This window comes from Scyliorhinus torazame, unplaced genomic scaffold, assembly GCF_047496885.1.
Source record: "Scyliorhinus torazame isolate Kashiwa2021f unplaced genomic scaffold, sScyTor2.1 scaffold_522, whole genome shotgun sequence".
Classification (NCBI taxonomy): domain Eukaryota; kingdom Metazoa; phylum Chordata; class Chondrichthyes; order Carcharhiniformes; family Scyliorhinidae; genus Scyliorhinus; species Scyliorhinus torazame.
The window spans coordinates 87,271-100,724 of NW_027308249.1; the positions used below are offsets into that span (position 1 = coordinate 87,271).

The 13,454-nt window shown below is 43.8% G+C and overlaps 7 non-coding genes across 7 annotated transcripts; all 7 read right to left on the minus strand.

Moving 5' to 3' along the window:
- Nucleotides 1-774: 774 nt before the first annotated feature.
- trnas-aga (transfer RNA serine (anticodon AGA)) lies at nt 775-856 on the minus strand. Its single transcript has one exon. It is a non-coding gene; the product is annotated as a tRNA-Ser (tRNA).
- Nucleotides 857-2,760: 1,904 nt separating this feature from the next.
- On the minus strand, nt 2,761-2,842 carry trnas-aga (transfer RNA serine (anticodon AGA)). Its single transcript has one exon. It is a non-coding gene; the product is annotated as a tRNA-Ser (tRNA).
- Nucleotides 2,843-4,748: 1,906 nt separating this feature from the next.
- On the minus strand, nt 4,749-4,830 carry trnas-aga (transfer RNA serine (anticodon AGA)). Its single transcript has one exon. It is a non-coding gene; the product is annotated as a tRNA-Ser (tRNA).
- Nucleotides 4,831-6,738: 1,908 nt separating this feature from the next.
- trnas-aga (transfer RNA serine (anticodon AGA)) lies at nt 6,739-6,820 on the minus strand. The gene has a single exon. It is a non-coding gene; the product is annotated as a tRNA-Ser (tRNA).
- Nucleotides 6,821-8,726: 1,906 nt separating this feature from the next.
- trnas-aga (transfer RNA serine (anticodon AGA)) lies at nt 8,727-8,808 on the minus strand. The gene has a single exon. It is a non-coding gene; the product is annotated as a tRNA-Ser (tRNA).
- A 1,906-nt stretch (nt 8,809-10,714) lies between these two features.
- Nucleotides 10,715-10,796, minus strand: trnas-aga (transfer RNA serine (anticodon AGA)). The gene has a single exon. It is a non-coding gene; the product is annotated as a tRNA-Ser (tRNA).
- A 1,875-nt stretch (nt 10,797-12,671) lies between these two features.
- Nucleotides 12,672-12,753, minus strand: trnas-aga (transfer RNA serine (anticodon AGA)). Its single transcript has one exon. It is a non-coding gene; the product is annotated as a tRNA-Ser (tRNA).
- Nucleotides 12,754-13,454: the final 701 nt, after the last annotated feature.

Sequence of the window (13,454 nt, forward strand, 5' to 3'; positions counted from 1 at the left end):
TTATTTGAATTGCACCCGCGGACGTCTTTACAGTCACAAAGCAAGTTCGCGACTTGAGAGTCCTCATTTGATCGCCAGAAGGCTAAATTGGCAATGCTAGGTAAGCGACCCCGGATCTAGTGCTTGGGAGACAGCCAACATTCCTGACTGACGGGTGAGTGAGGATTATTTCTCTCCATGCTGGTCTTGACTTGACCCCTCTTAGTTTCTAGTATTTATTCAACCATCTACAATCAATTTGCGATATACACTATCCAAAAAGCATTCACATTGTCTTAGTTTGGAGATAGCCATGATTTAGAGATGCCGGTGTTGGACTGTGGTGAGCACAGTACGATGTCTTACAACACCAGGTCAACGTCCAACAGGTTTGTTTCGAAAGACTAGCTTTTCTGCATTCACCATAGCCAATCCCTGGACAAAATTGAAAATTGGAATTGTTGCTCGCATGATTCAGGCTTTTACTTCTCCCCTCCCTAGTCAATAACGCTTGCCCATGGCCTAACTCTTCATCAGCAAGCTGCCTGTACATCTCCGTTCACTAATTAATGGCATATGTTCCATTCTTTAATTCTTATCCAGAAAGCGTTGTGAACTTTTCCAATCACTGAATAATAACACATGTCGAACTGTGTCCCTACTTTTCAAATAGAGCGCACTCTGTTGGGAAAAACAACTCGTCTTTTTGCAAAGTGTGGGATACCATTTCGCATCAGACACCATTCGTTCCAAAGAACGTGGTGAAACTTGAACCTGAATGAGAAAAAGAACATACGTAGTCGGCAGGGTTCGAACCTGCGCGTGGAAACCCCAATGGATTTCTAGTCCATCGCCTTAACCACTCGGCCACGACTACACGAGAGCAGATGCTGTTCGGTGATTTGACGCGGAAGGTATTTTTTTATTCGGTAGGAGCAGGCAGACACACATAATACAATTCTCAACATTATTGAGTTCGCAATAAATATTCTTTCATTCAGAACCTGACGAAATCCAAACCCGAGATGAGCCAATAGCTTTGTTAAGGTTGCTATAGGAAAGTTTTGATAGCACCGCTTTGTTGAATTAGGAAATGCCATTTGATTTGATTTAAAATCGCAATTTGCTGTTGGACTCTGTGCATTTTCTTTCATTATTTGTTGACAGGGCGATAATGCACCGACAGAAATCAAAATACAAACTGGAGTTAGTGCTGGATTCTGAAAATGCAGGTCTTATCCTCAGGGTCCAGAAACATATGTGTTCAAGCAAATCCATTAAATTTCAACACACAAAAACAGAAACTTCAGGGAAAACTCAGCCGGTCTGGCATCATCAGTGGAGAGAGAAACGGAGTTAACGTTTCCACTCCGCATCAACTAAAGAGAGGATTTTACATTTATTATCAAATATCAGTTCGATACTCCCCTCGCTTCAGGTCCAAAATGCCCAAATGTCACAAAAATATTCTGAACATTCTTCTAAATCAACGAACCAGTTCACATTCAGATGCAGAAATACTCCCTCCCACCTCCCTCGCTGCTGCCTGCCGATGGAAATGACCTGCCAGCAATCCAATGGCTTTCTCACCATATTCACAGCCAATCCCTTGCGGGCCTCCATTGCTGAACCGCTCTCCCTTTCGATAGAAGATCAAACTTCACCTGCAACTCCTTCCTCCTCACTACATGTCCCGCTTCCGTGTGCATCAGATATATTCCACGCCCGCCAACATTTCCCCGATCCACGCTGCCCTTCCGAACGCGCCTTGCTAACCACCTTTGTCTTGAATGATACGACCTCCCCCCTCACTACCGCCTTCCATAACTTCCAAACCACGGACGGCGAGACGTTCCCATTTTGGTTCATTTCCACATACTCCTCAATCACTTTCTCCTCTTAATGCAAAAAATCTGGTCGGCCATCAAACCCACAATGACAAGTAATTGTTAACAATAAAGAAGAAACCTGAGTGCAATGGAGGGTAGATGGAGTTTGAAACTATGGTTATTTGAATTGCACCCGCGGACGTCTTTACAGTCACAAAGCAAGTTCGCGACTTGAGAGTCCTCATTTGATCGCCACAAGGCTAAATTGGCAATGCTAGGTAAGCGACCCCGGATCTAGTGCTTGGGAGACAGCCAACATTCCTGACTGACGGGTGAGTGAGGATTATTTCTCTCCATGCTGGTCTTGACTTGATCCCTGTTAGTTTCTAGTATTTATTCAACCATCTACAATCAATTTGCGATATACACTATCCAAAAAGCATTCACATTGTCTTAGTTTGGAGATAGCCATGATTTAGAGATGCCGGTGTTGGACTGTGGTGAGCACAGTATGATGTCTTACAACACCAGGTCAACGTCCAACAGGTTTGTTTCGAAACACTAGCTTTCCTGCATTCACCATAGCCAATCCCTGGACAAAATTGAAAATTGGAATTGTTGCTCGCATGATTCAGGCTTTTACTTCTCCCCTCCCTAGTCAATAACGCTTGCCCATGGCCTAACTCTTCATCAGCAAGCTGTCTGTACATCTCCGTTCACTAATTAATGGCATATGTTCCATTCTTTAATTCTTATCCAGAAAGCGTTGTGAACTTTTCCAATCACTGAATAATAACACATGTCGAACTGTGTCCCGACTTTTCAAATAGAGCGCACTCTGTTGGGAAAAGCAACTCGTCTTTTTGCAAAGTGTGGGATACCATTTCGCATCAGACACCATTCGTTCCAAAAAACATGGTGACACTTGCACCTGAATGCGAAAAAGAGCATACGTAGTCGGCAGGGTTCGAACCTGTGCGGGGACACCCCAATGGATTTCTAGTCCATCGCCTTAACCACTCGGCCACGACTACATGAGCGCAAAAGCTGCTTCGGTGATTTGACGCGGAAGGTATTTTTTTATTCGTTCGGAGCAGGCAGACACACATAATACAATTCTGAACATTATTGTGTTCATAATAAGTATTCTTTCATTCAGAACCTTGACGAAATCCAAACCCGAGATGAGCCAATAGCTTTGTTAAGGTTGCTATAGGAAAGTTTTGATAGTACCTCTTTGTTGAATTAGGAAATGCCATTTGATTTGATTTAAATTCGCAATTTGCTGTTGGACTCTGTGCATTTTCTTTCTGTATTTGTTGACAGGGCGATAATGCACCGACAGAAATCACAATACAAACTGGAGTTAGTGCTGGATTCTGAAAATGCAGGAATTATCCTCAGGGTCCAGAAACATATGGGTTAAAGCAAATCCATTAAATTTCAACACACAAAAACAGAAACTTCAGGGAAAACTCAGCCGGTCTGGCATCATCAGTGGAGAGAGAAACGGAGTTAACGTTTCCACTCCGCATCAACTAAAGAGAGGATTTTACATTTATTATCAAATATCAGTTCGATACTCACCTCGCTTCGGATCCAAAATGCCCAAATGTCACAAAAATATTCTGAACATTCTTCTAAATCCACGAACCAGTTCACATTCAGATGCAGAAATACTCCCTCCCACCTCCCTCGCTGCTGCCTGCCGATGGAAATGACCTGCCAGCAATCCAATGGCTTTCTCACCATATTCACAGCCAATCCCTTGCGGGCCTCCATTGCTGAACCGCTCTCCCTTTCGATAGAAGATCAAACTTCACCTGCAACTCCTTCCTCCTCACTACATGTCCCGCTTCCGTGTGCATCAGATATATTCCACGCCCGCCAACATTTCCCCGATCCACGCTGCCCTTCCGAACGCGCCTTGCTAACCACCTTTGTCTTGAATGATACGACCTCCCCCCTCACTACCGCCTTCCATAACTTCCAAACCACGGACGGCGAGACGTTCCCATTTTGGTTCATTTCCACATACTCCTCAATCACTTTCTCCTCTTAATGCAAAAAATCTGGTCGGCCATCAAACCCACAATGACAAGTAATTGTTAACAATAAAGAAGAAACCTGAGTGCAATGGAGGGTAGATGGAGTTTGAAACTATGGTTATTTGAATTGCACCCGCGGACGTCTTTACAGTCACAAAGCAAGTTCGCGACTTGAGAGTCCTCATTTGATCGCCACAAGGCTAAATTGGCAATGCTAGGTAAGCGACCCCGGATCTAGTGCTTGGGAGACAGCCAACATTCCTGACTGACGGGTGAGTGAGGATTATTTCTCTCCATGCTGGTCTTGACTTGATCCCTGTTAGTTTCTAGTATTTATTCAACCATCTACAATCAATTTGCGATATACACTATCCAAAAAGCATTCACATTGTCTTAGTTTGGAGATAGCCATGATTTAGAGATGCCGGTGTTGGACTGTGGTGAGCACAGTATGATGTCTTACAACACCAGGTCAACGTCCAACAGGTTTGTTTCGAAACACTAGCTTTTCTGCATTCACCATAGCCAATCCCTGGACAAAATTGAAAATTGGAATTGTTGCTCGCATGATTCAGGCTTTTACTTCTCCCCTCCCTAGTCAATAACGCTTGCCCATGGCCTAACTCTTCATCAGCAAGCTGTCTGTACATCTCCGTTCACTAATTAATGGCATATGTTCCATTCTTTAATTCTTATCCAGAAAGCGTTGTGAACTTTTCCAATCACTGAATAATAACACATGTCGAACTGTGTCCCGACTTTTCAAATAGAGCGCACTCTGTTGGGAAAAGCAACTCGTCTTTTTGCAAAGTGTGGGATACCATTTCGCATCAGACACCATTCGTTCCAAAAAACATGGTGACACTTGCACCTGAATGCGAAAAAGAGCATACGTAGTCGGCAGGGTTCGAACCTGTGCGGGGACACCCCAATGGATTTCTAGTCCATCGCCTTAACCACTCGGCCACGACTACATGAGCGCAAAAGCTGCTTCGGTGATTTGACGCGGAAGGTATTTTTTTATTCGTTCGGAGCAGGCAGACACACATAATACAATTCTGAACATTATTGTGTTCATAATAAGTATTCTTTCATTCAGAACCTTGACGAAATCCAAACCCGAGATGAGCCAATAGCTTTGTTAAGGTTGCTATAGGAAAGTTTTGATAGTACCTCTTTGTTGAATTAGGAAATGCCATTTGATTTGATTTAAATTCGCAATTTGCTGTTGGACTCTGTGCATTTTCTTTCTGTATTTGTTGACAGGGCGATAATGCACCGACAGAAATCACAATACAAACTGGAGTTAGTGCTGGATTCTGAAAATGCAGGAATTATCCTCAGGGTCCAGAAACATATGGGTTAAAGCAAATCCATTAAATTTCAACACACAAAAACAGAAACTTCAGGGAAAACTCAGCCGGTCTGGCATCATCAGTGGAGAGAGAAACGGAGTTAACGTTTCCACTCCGCATCAACTAAAGAGAGGATTTTACATTTATTATCAAATATCAGTTCGATACTCCCCTCGCTTCGGATCCAAAATGCCCAAATGTCACAAAAATATTCTGAACATTCTTCTAAATCCACGAACCAGTTCACATTCAGATGCAGAAATACTCCCTCCCACCTCCCTCGCTGCTGCCTGCCGATGGAAATGACCCGTCAGCAATCCAATGGCTTGCTCACCATACTCACAGACAATCCCTTGCGGGCCTCCATTGCTGAACCGCCCTCCCTTTCGATAGAAGATCAAACTTCACCTGCAACTCCTTCCTCCTCACTACATGTCCCGCTCCCGTGTGCATCAGATATATTCCATCGCCCGCCAACATTTCCTCGATCCACGCTGCCCTTCCTAACCGCCTCGCTAACCACCTTTGACTTGAATGATATGACCTCCCCCCTCACTACCGCCTTCCATAACTTCCAAACCACGGACGGCGAGACGTTCCCATTTTGGTTCATTTCCACATACTCCTCAATCACTTTCTCCTCTTAATGCAAAAAATCGGGTCTGCCATCCAACCCACAATGGCAAGTAATTGTTAACAATAAAGAAGAAACCTGAGTGCAATGGAGGGTAGATGGAGTTTGAAACTATGGTTATTTGAATTGCAACCGCGGACGTCTTTACAGTCACAAGGCAAGTTCGCGACTTGAGAGTCCTCATTTCATCGCCACAAGGTTAAATTGGCAATGCTCGGTAAGCGACCCCGGATCTAGTGCTTGGGAGACAGCCAACATTCCTGACTGACGGGTGAGTGAGGATTATTTCTCTCCATGCTGGTCTTGACTTGTTCCCTCTTAGTTTCTAGTATTTATTCAACCATCTACAATCAATTTGCGATATACACTATCCAAAAAGCATTCGCATTGTCTTAGTTTGGAGATAGCCATGATTTAGGGATGCCGGTGTTGGACTGTGGTGAGCACAGTACGATGTCTTACAACACCAGGTTAACGTCCAACAGGTATGTTTCGAAACACTAGCTTTTCTGCATTCACTATAGCCAATCCCTGGACAAAATCGAAAATTGGAATTGTTGCTCGCATGATTCAGGCATTTTACTTCTCCCCTCCCTGGTCAACAACGCTTGCCCATGGCCTAAGTCTTCATCAGAAAGCTGAATGTACATCTCCGTTCACTAATTAATAGCATATGTTCCATTGTAAAATTCTTATCCAGATAGCGCTGTGTACTTTTCCAATCACTAAATAATAACACATGTTGAACTGTGTCCCGACTTTTCAAATAGAGCGCACGCTGTTGGGAAAAAACAACTCGTCTTTTTGCAAAGTGTGGAATACCATTTCGCATCAGACACCATTCGTTCCAAAGAACGTGGTGAAACTTGAACCTGAATGAGAAAAAGAACATACGTAGTCGGCAGGGTTCGAACCAGCGCGGGGACACCCCAATGGATTTCTAGTCCATCGCCTTAACCACTCGGCCACGACTACACGAGCTCAAAAGCTGCTTCGGTGTCATTTGACGCGGAAGGTATTTTTTTATTCGGCAGGAGTAGGCAGAAACACATCATTCAATTCTGAACATTATTGAGTTCACAATAAATATTCTTTCATTCAGAACCTGACGAAATCCAAACCCGAGATGAGCCAATAGCTTTGTTAAGGTTGCTATAGGAAAGCTTTGATAGCACCACTTTGTTGAATTAGGAAATGTCATTTGATTTGATTTAAATTCGCAATTTGCTGTTGGACTCGGTGCATTTTCTTTCTGTATTTTTTGACAGGGCGATAATGCACCGAAAGAAATCACAATACAAACTGGAGTTAGTGCTGGATTCTGAAAATGCAGGAATTATCCTCAGGGTCCAGAAACATATGGGTTAAAGCAAATCCATTAAATTTCAACACACAAAAACAGAAACTTCAGGGAAAACTCAGCCGGTCTGGCATCATCAGTGGAGAGAGAAACGGAGTTAACGTTTCCACTCCGCATCAACTAAAGGGAGGAGTTTACATTTATTATCAAATATAAGTTCGATACTCCCCTCGCTTCAGATCCAAAGTGCCCAAATGCCACAAAAATATTCTCAACATTCTTCTAAATCCACGAACCAGTTCACATTCAGATGCAGAAATACTCCCTCCCACCTCCCTCGCTGCTGCCTGCCGATGGAAATGACCCGTCAGCAATCCAATGGCTTGCTCACCATACTCATAGCCAATCCCTTGCGGGCCTCCATTGCTGAACCGCCCTCCCTTTCGATAGAAGATCAAACTTCACCTGCAACTCCTTCCTCCTCACTACATGTCCCGCTTCCGTGTGCATCAGATATATTCCACGCCCGCCAACATTTCCCCGATCAACGCTGCCCTCCCTCCCGCGCCTCGCTACCGACCTTTGCTTGAATGAAATTACCTCCCCTCACTCCCGCCTTCCATACCTTGCAAACCACGGACGGCGAGACGTTCCCATTTTGGTTCATTTCCGCATACTCCTCAATCACTTTCTCCTCTTAATGCAAAAAATCGGGTCGGCCATCAAACCCACAATGGCAAGTCATTGTTAACAATAAAGAAGAAACCTGAGTGCAATGGAGGGTAGATGGAGTTTGAAACTATGGTTATTTGAATTGCACCCACGGACGTCTTTAGAGTCACAAAGCAACGTTCGCGACTTGAGAGTCCTCATTTCATCGCCACAAGGTTAAATTGGCAATGCTCGGTAAGCGACCCCGGATCGAGTGCTTGGGAGATAGCCAACATTCCTGACTGACGGGTGAGTGACGATTATTTCTCTCCATGCTGGTCTTGACTTGTTCCCTCTTAGTTTCTAGTATTTATTCAACAATCTACAATATATTTGCGATATACACTATCCAAATAGCATTCACATTGTCTTAGTTTGGAGATAGCCATGATTTGGAGATGCCGGTGTTGGACTGTGGTGAGCACAGTACGATGTCTTACAACACCAGGTTAACGTCCAACAGGTATGTTTCGAAACACTAGCTTTTCTGCATTCACCATAGCCAATCCCTGGACAAAATCGAAAATTGGAATTGTTGCTCGCATGATTCAGGCATTTTACTTCTCCCCTCCCTGGTCAACAACGCTTGCCCATGGCCTAAGTCTTCATCAGAAAGCTGAATGTACATCTCCGTTCACTAATTAATAGCATAGGTTCCATTGTAAAATTCTTATCCAGAAAGCGCTGTGTACTTTTCCAATCACTGAATAATAACACATGTTGAACTGTGTCCCGACTTTTCAAATAGAGCGCACTCTTTTGGGAAAAACAACTCGTCTTTTTGCAAAGTGCGGGATACCATTTCGCATCAGACACCATTCGTTCCAAAGAACGTGGTGAAACTTGAACCTGAATGAGAAAAAGAGCATACGTAATCGGCAGGGTTCGAACCTGTGCGGGGAGACCCCAATGGATTTCTAGTCCATCGCCTTAACCACTCGGCCACGACTACATGAGCACAAAAGCTGCTTCGGTGATTTGCCGCGGAAGGTATTTTTTTTTCGGGAGGATCAGGCAGACACACATAATACAATTCTGAACATTATTGTGTTCATAATAAGTATTCTTTCATTCAGAACCTGACGAAATCCAAACTCGAGATGAGCCAATAGCGTTGTTAAAGTTGCTATCGGAAAGTTTTGATAGCACCGCTTTGTTGAATTAGGAAATGCCATTTGATTTGATTTAAATTCGCAATTTGCTGTTGGACTCTGTGCATTTACTTTCTGTATTTGTTGACAGGGCGATAATGCACCGACAGAAATCACAATACAAACTAGAGTTACTGCTGGATTCTGAAAATGCAGGAATTATCCACAGGGTCCAGAAACATCTGGGTTAAATCAAATCCATTAAATATCAACACACAAAAACAGAAACTTCAGGGAACACTCAGCCGGTCTGGCATCATCAGTGGAGAGAGAAACGGAGTTAACGTTTCCACTCCGCATCAACTAAAGGGAGGATTTTACATTTATTATCAAATATCAGTTCGATGCTCACCGCGCTTCAGACCCAAAATGCCCAAATTTCACAAAAATATTCTCAACATTCTTCTAAATCCACGAACCAGTTCACATTCAGATGAAGAAATACTCCCTCCCACCTCCCTCGCTGCTGCCTGCCGATGGAAATGACCCGCCAGCAATCCAATGGCTTTCTCGCCATATTCATCGCCAATTCCTTGCGGGCCTCCATTGCTGAACCGCCCTCTTTTCCGATAGAAGATCAAACTTCACCGGCAACTCCTTCCTCCTCACTACATGTCCCGCTTCCGTGTGCATCAGATATATTCCACGCCCACCAACATTTCCCCGATCCACGCTGCCCTTCCTAACGCGCCTCGCTAACCACCTTTGTCTTGAATGATATGACCTCCCCCCTCACGACCGCCTTCCACAACGTTCAAACCACGGACGGCGAGACGTTCCCATTTTGGTTCATTTCCGCATACTCCTCAATCACTTTCTCCTCTTAATGCAAAAAATCGGGTCGGCCATCAAACCCACAATGGCAAGTAATTGTTAACAATAAAGAAGAAACCTGAGTGCAATGGAGGGTAGATGGAGTTTGAAACTATGGTTATTTGAATTGCACCCAATGACGTCTTTAGAGTCACAAAGCAACGTTCGCGACTTGAGAGTCCTCATTTGATCGCCACAAGGTTAAATTGGCAATGCTCGGTAAGCGACCCCGGATCGAGTGCTTGGGAGATAGCCAACATTCCTGACTGACGGGTGCGTGACGATTATTTCTCTCCATGCTGGTCTTGACTTGTTCCCTCTTAGTTTCTAGTATTTATTCAACAATCTACAATATATTTCCGATATACACTATCCAAAAAGCATTCACATTGTCTTAGTTTGGAGATAGCCATGATTTGGAGATGCCGGTGTTGGACTGTGGTGAGCACAGTACGATGTCTTACAACACCAGGTTAACGTCCAACAGGTATGTTTCGAAACACTAGCTTTTCTGCATTCACCATAGCCAATCCCTGGACAAAATCGAAAATTTGAATTGTTGCTCGCATGATTCAGGCATTTTACTTCTCCCCTCCCTGGTCAACAACGCTTGCCCATGGCCTAAGTCTTCATCAGAAAGCTGAATGTACATCTCCGTTCACTAATTAATAGCATATGTTCCGTTGTAAAATTCTTATCCAGATAGCGCTGTGAACTTTTCCAATCACTGAATTTTAACACATGTTGAACTGTGTCCCGACTTTTCAAATAGAGCGCACTCTGTTGGGAAAAACAACTCGTCTTTTTGCAAAGTGTGGGATACCATTTCGCATCAGACACCATTCGTTCCAAAGAACATGGTGAAACATGAACCTGAATGCGAAAAAGAACATACGTAGTCGGCAGGGTTCGAAGCTGCGCGGGCAGACCCCAATGGATTTCTACTCCATCGCCTTAACCACTCGGCCACGACTACATGAGCGTAAAAGCTGCTTCGGTGATTTGACGCGGAAGGTATTTTTTTATTCTGCAGGAGCAGGCAGGCACACATAATACAATTCTGAACATTATTGTGTTCATAATAAGTATTCTTTCATTCAGAACCTGACGAAATCCAAACCCGAGATGAGCCAATAGCTTTGTTAAGGTTGCTATAAGAATGTTTTGATAGCACCGCTTTGTTTAATTAGGAAATGCCATTTGATTTGATTTAAATTCGCAATTTCCTGTTGGACTCTGTGCATTTTCTTTCTGTATTTGTTGACAGGGCGATAATGCACCGACAGAAATCACAATACAAACTGGAGTTAGTGCTGGATTCTGAAAATGCAGGAATTATCCTCAGGGTCCAGAAACATCTGGGTTAAAGCAAATCCATTAGATTTCAACTCACAAAAACAGAAACTTCAGGGGAAACTCAGCCGGTCTGGCATCATCAGTGGAGAGAGAAACGGAGTTAACGTTTCCACTCCGCATCAACTAAAGGGAGGATTTTACATTTATTATCAAATATAAGTTCGATACTCCCCGCGCTTCAGATCCAAAATGCCCAAATGTCACAAAAATATTATCAACATTCTTCTAAATCCACGAACCTGTTCACATTCAGATGCAGAAATACTCCCTTCCACCTCCATCGCTGCTGCCTGCCGATGGAAATGACCAGCCAGCCATCCAATGGCTTGTTCACCATACTCATAGCCAATCCCTTGCGGGCCTCCATTGCTGAACCGCCCTCCCTTTCGATAGAAGATCAAACTTCACCTGCAACTCCTTCCTCCTCACTAAATGTGCCGCTTCCGTGTGCATCAGATATATTCCATTGCCCGCCAACATCTCCCTGATCCACGCTGCCATTCCTAACGCGCCTCGCTAACCACCTTTGTCTTGAATGAAATGACCTCCCCCCTCACTACCGCCTTCCATACCTTCCAAACCACGGACGGCGAGACGTTCCCATTTTGGTTCATTTCCACATACTCCTCAATCACTTTCTCCTCTTAATGCAAAAAATTGGGTCTGCCATCAAACCCACAATGGCAAGTAATTGTTAACAATAAAGAAGAAACCTGAGTTCAATGGAAGGTAGATGGAGTTTGAAACTATGGTTATTTGAATTGCACCCGCGGACGTTCGCGACTTGAGAGTCCTTATTTGATCGCCACAAGGTTAAATTGGCAATGCTCGGTAAGCGAACCCGGATCTCGTGCTTGGGAGACAGCCAACATTCCTGACTGACGGGTGAGTGAGGCTTATTTCTCTCCATGCTTGTTCCCTCTTAGTTTCTAGTATTTATTCAACCATCTACAATCAATTTGCGATATACACTATCCAAAAATCATTCACATTGTCTTAGTTTGGAGATAGCCATGATTTAGAGATGCCGGTGTTGGACTGTGGTGAGCACAGTACGGTGTCTTACAACACCAGGTTAACGTCCAACAGGTATGTTTCGAACCACTAGCTTTTCTGCATTCACCATAGCCATTCCCTGGACAAAATCGAAAATTGGAATAGTTGCTCGCATGATTCAGGCTTTTACTTCTCCCCTCCCTCGTCAATAACGCTTGCCCATGGCCTAACTCTTCATCAGCAAGCTGAATGTACATCTCCGTTCACTAATTAATGGCATATGTTCCATTGTATAATTCTTATCCAGAAAGCGTTGTGAACTTTTCCAATCACTGAATAATAACACATGTTGAACTGTGTCCCGACATTTCAAATAGAGCGCACTCTGTTGGGAAAAACAACTCGTCTGTTTGCAAAGTGTGGGATACCATTTCGCATCAGACACCATTCGTTCCAAAGAACGTGGTAAAACTTGAACCTGAATGCGAAAAAGAACATACGTAGTCGGCAGGGTTCGAACCTGCGCGGGGAGACCCCAATGGATTTCTAGCCCATCGCCTTAACCACTCGGCCACGACTACACGAGAGCAGATGCTGTTCGGTGATTTGACGCGGAAGGTATTTTTTTATTCGGTAGTAGCAGGCAGACACACACAATACAATTCTCAACATTATTGAGTTCGCAATAAATATTCTTTCATTCAGAACCTGACGAAATCCAAACCCGAGATGAGCCAATAGCTTTGTTAAGGTTGCTATAGGAAAGTTTTGATAGCACCGCTTTGTTGAATTAGGAAATGCCATTTGATTTGATTTAAAATCGCAATTTGCTGTTGGACTCTGTGCATTGTCTTTCATTATTTGTTGACAGGGCGATAATGCACCGACAGAAATCAAAATACAAACTGGAGTTAGTGCTGGATTCTGAAAATGCAGGTCTTATCCTCAGGGTCCAGAAACATATGTGTTCAAGCAAATCCATTAAATTTCAACACACAAAAACAGAAACTTCAGGCAAAACTCAGCCGGTCTGGCATCATCAGTGGAGAGAGAAACGGAGTTAACGTTTCCACTCCGCATCAACTAAAGAGAGGATTTTACATTTATTATCAAATATCAGTTCGATACTCCCCTCGCTTCAGATCAAAAATGCCCAAATGTCTCAAAAATATTCTGAACATTCTTCTAAATCCACGAACCAGTTCACATTCAGATGCAGAAATACTCCCTCCCACCTCCCTCGCTGCTGCCTGCCGATGGAAATGACCCGCCAGCAATCCAA